Raw genomic sequence first — 4,959 nt, 5'->3', positions numbered from 1 at the left:
CAACTTAGAAGCTTCTTCTGTGTTCTACTATGGTGCTTTTAGTGTTTCGGCATACCGCAGCACGCGACATAGCTTTGCAGACGATAAATGTAACCGTTCCAGAGAGAAGAACGGGCAATGTGACGATCTGGCTTTAAGTCGATTCGATAACAAATGACGAAAACGGACGGATTTCTCAGGTTTTTACTACATATGAAAACTTTTCATATTCTCGCGTGCAACGTGGCTGCTAGTCCTCCTTTCATGCAAAATCTTAAGGTTCCATCTCATGTCAAAGCCACCAAAGCCGGCTAAAAAGTGAAAAATCGACAACTAGACTTGAATTGTACTACTTCTTACTGGCTATTACTTCAAATTAGAAGCTTCTTCTGTGTTCTACTATGGTGTTTTTTGTGTTTCGGCATACCGCAGCACGCGACATAGCTTTGCAGACGATAAATGTAACCGTTTCAGAGAGAAGAACGGGCAATGTGACGATTTGGCTGTAAGTCGATTCGATAACAAATGACGAAAACGGACGGATTTTTCAGGTTTTCACTACATATGAACACTTTTCACATTCTCCCGTGCAACGCGGCTGCAAGTCCTCCTTTCATGGAATATCTTAAGGTCCTAGGTCATGTCCAAGCCACCAAAGCCGGCTAAAAAGTGAATAATCGATAACTAAAACTTGAATTGTACTACTTCTTACTGGCTATTACTTCTACTTAGAAGCTTCTTCTGTGTTCTACGATGGTGCTTTTAGTGTCTCCACAAACCGCAGCACGCGACATAGCTTTGCAGACGATTAATGTAACCGTTTAAGAGAGAATAACTGCCAATGTGACGATCTGGCTTTAAGTCGATTCGATCACAAATGACGAAAACGGACGGATTTCTCAGGTTTTTACTACATATGAACACTTTTCACATTCTCCCGTGCAACGCGGCTGCTAGTCTTCCTTTCATGCAATATCTTAAGGTCCTAGGTCATATCCAAGCCACCAAAGCCGGCTAAAAAGTGAATAATTGATAATTAAAACTTGAATTGTACTACTTCTTACTGGCTATTACTTCAACTTAGAAGCTTCTTCTGTGTTCTACTATGGTGCTTTTAGTGTCTCCGCATACCGCAGCACGCGAATAGCTTTGCAGACGATAAATGTAACCGTTTCAGAGAGAAGAACGGCCAATGTGACGATCGGGCTTTAAGTCGATTCGATAACAAATGACGAAAACGGACGGATTTCTCAGGTTTTTACTACATATGAACACCTTTCACATTCTCCCATGCAACGCGGCTGCTAGTCCTCCTTTCATGCAAAATCTTAAGGTTCCATCTCATGTCAAAGCCACCAAAGCCGGCTAAAAAGTGAATTATCGACAACTAAAACTTGAATTGTACTACTTATTACTGGCTATTGCTTCAACTTAGAAGCTTCTTTTGTGTTCTACTATGGTGCTTTTAGGGCCTCCGCATACCGCAGCACGCGACATAGCTTTGCAGACGATAAATGTAACCGTCTCAGAGAGAAAAGCGGCCAATGTGACGATCTGGCTCTAAGTCGATTCGATAACAAATGACGAAAACGGACGGATTTCTCAGTTTTTTACTACATATGAACACTTTTCACATTCTCCCGTGCAACGCGGCTGCTAGTCCTCCTTTCATGCGAAATCTCAAGGTTCTGGGTCATGTCCAAGCCACCAAAGCCAGCTAAAAAGTAAATAATCGACAACTAAAACTTGAATTGTACTACTTCTTACTGGCTATTACTTCAACTTAGAAGCTTTATCTGTGTTGTACTATGGTGCTTTTAGTGTTTCCGCATACCGCAGCACGCGACATAGCTTTGCAGACGATAAGTGTAACCGTTTCAGAGAGAAGAGCGGCCAATGTGACGATCTGCCTTTAAGTCGATTCGATAACAAATGACGAAAACGGACGGATTTCTCAGGTTTATACTACATATGAACATTTTTCACATTCTCCCGTGCAACGCGGCTGCAAGTCCTCCTTTCATGCAAAATCTTAAGGTCCTTGGTCGTGTCCAAGCCACCAAAGCCGCCTAAAAAGTGAATAATCGACAACTAAAAGTTGATTGGTACTACTTCTTACTGGCTATTGCTTCCACTTAGAAGCATCTTCTGTGTTCTACTATGGTGCTTTTAGTGTCTCCGCATACCGCAGCACGCGACATAGCTTTGCAGACGATAAATGTAACCGTCTCAGAGAGAAAAGCGGCCAATATGACCATCTGGCTTTAAGTCGAATCATTAACAAATGACGAAAGCGGACGGATTTCTCAGGTTTTTACTACATATGAACACTTTTCACACTCCCGCGTGCAACGCGGCTGCTAGTCCTCCTTTCACGCAAAATCTTACGGTTCCATCTCATGTCAAAGCCACCAAAGCAGGCTAAAAAGTGAATAATCGACAACTAAAACTTGAATTGTACTACTTCTTACTGGCTATTACTTCAAATTAGAAGCTTCTTCTGTGTTCTACTATGGTGCTTTTAGTGTTTCGGCATACCGCAGCACGCGACATAGCTTTACAGACGATAAATGTAACCGTTTAAGAGAGAATAACGGCCAATGTGACGATCTGGCTTTAAGTCGATTCGATCACAAATGACGAAAACGGACGGATTTCTCAGGTTTTTACTACATATGAACACTTTTCACATTCTCCCGTGCAACGCGGCTGCTAGTCTTCCTTTCATGCAAAATCTTAAGGTCCTAGGTCATATCCAAGCCACCAAAGCCGGCTAAAAAGTGAATAATCGATAATAAAAATTGAATTGTACTACTTCTTACTGGCTATTACTTCAACTTAGAAGCTTCTTCTGTGTTCTACTATGGTGCTTTTAGTGTCTCCGCATACCGCAGCACGCGACATAGCTTTGCAGACGATAAATGTAACCGTTTCTGAGAGAAGAACGGCCAATGTAACGATCGGGCTTTGAGTCGATTCGATAAAAAAGGACGAAAACGGACGGATTTCTCAGGTTTTTACTACATATGAACACTTTTCACATTCTCCCATGCAACGCGGCTGCTAGTCCTCCATTCATGCAAAATCTTAAGGTCCTAGTTCATGTCCAAGCCACCAAAGACGGCTAAAAAGTGAATAATCGATAACTAAAACTTGAATTGTACTACTTCTTACTGGGTATTACTTCTACTTAGAATCTTCTTCTGTGTTCTACTATGGTGCTTTTAGTGTCTCCGCAAACCGCAGCACGCGACACAGTTTTACAGACGATAAATGTAACCGTCTCAGAGAGAAAAGCGGCCTATGTGACGATCTGGCTTTAAGTCGATTCGATAACAAATGACGAAAACGGACTGATTTCTCAGGTTTTTACTACATATGAACACTTTTCACATTCTCCCATGCAACGCGGCTGCTAGTCCTCCTTTCATGCAAAATCTTAAGGTTCCATCTCATGTCAAAGCCACCAAAGCCGGCTAAAAAGTGAATTATCGACAACTAAAACTTGAATTGTACTACTTCTTACTGGCTATTACTTCAACTTAGAAGCTTCTTCTGTGTTCTACTATGGTGCTTTTAGGGCCTCCGCATACCGCAGCACGCGACATAGCTTTGCAGGCGATAAATGTAACAGTCTCAGAGAGAAAAGCGGCCAATGTGACGATCTGGCTCTAAGTCGATTCGATAACAAATAACGAAAACGCCCGGATTTCTCAGGTTTTTACTACATATGAACACTTTTCACATTCTCCCGTGCAACGCGGCTGCTAGTCCTTTTTTCATGCAAAATCTTAAGGTCTTTGGACATGTCCAAGCCACCAAAGCCGCCTAAAAAGTGAATAATCGACAACTAAAAGTTGAATTGTACTACTTCTTACTGGCTATTGCTTCCACTTAGAAGCTTCTTCTGTGTTCTGCTATGGTGCTTTTAGTGTCTCCGCATACCGCAGCACGCGACATAGCTTTGCAGACGATAAATGTAACCGTCTCAGAGAGAAAAGCGGCCAATGTGACGATCTGGCTTGAGTCGAATCATTAACAAATGAAGAAAACAGACGGATTTCTCAGGTTTGTGCTACATATGAACACTTTTCACATTCTTCCGTGCAACGCGGCTGCAAGTCCTCCTTTCATGCAAAATCTTAAGGTCCTAGGTCATGTCCAAGCCACCAAAGCCGTCAATAAAGTAAATAATCGACAACTAAAACTTGAATTGTACTACTTCTTACTGGCTATTACTTCAACTTAGAAGCTTCTTCTGTGTTCTACCATGGTGCTTTTAGTGTTTCCGCATACCGCAGCACGCGACATAGCTTTGCAGACGATAAATGTAACCGTCACAGAGAGAAAAGCGGCCAATGTGACGATCTGGCTTTAAGTCGATTCGATAACAAATGACGAAAACGGACGGATTTCTCAGGTTTTTACTACATATGAACACTTTTCACATTCTCCCATGCAACGCGGCTGCTAGTCCTCCTTTCATGCACAATCTTAAGGTCCTAGTCAAGTCCAAGCCACCAAAGCCGGCTAAAAAGTGAATAATCGACAACTAAAACTTGAATTGTAATACTTCTTACTGGCTATTACTTCAACATAGAAGCTTCTTCTGTGTTCTACTATGGTGCTTTTAGTGTTTCCGCATACCGCAGGACGCGACATAGCTTTGCAGACGATAAATGTAACCGTTTCAGAGAGAAGAGCGGCCAATGTGACGATCTGGCTTTAAGTCGATTCGATAACAAATGACGAAAACGGACTGATTTCTCAGGTTTTTACTACATATGAACACTTTTCACATTCTCCCATGCAACGCGGCTGCTAGTCCTCCTTTCATGCAAAATCTTAAGGTTCCATCTCATGTCAAAGCCACCAAAGCCGGCTAAAAAGTGAATTATCGACAACTAAAACTTGAATTGTACTACTTCTTACTGGCTATTGCTTCAACTTAGAAGCTTCTTTTGTGTTCTACTATGGTGC

The sequence above is a fragment of the Schistocerca gregaria genome, unplaced genomic scaffold (genome assembly GCF_023897955.1).
Source record: "Schistocerca gregaria isolate iqSchGreg1 unplaced genomic scaffold, iqSchGreg1.2 ptg000484l, whole genome shotgun sequence".
Classification (NCBI taxonomy): Eukaryota; Metazoa; Arthropoda; class Insecta; order Orthoptera; family Acrididae; genus Schistocerca; species Schistocerca gregaria.
The sequence above is the reverse complement of the archived record's forward strand: the minus strand, read 5'-3'. Positions refer to the sequence as shown.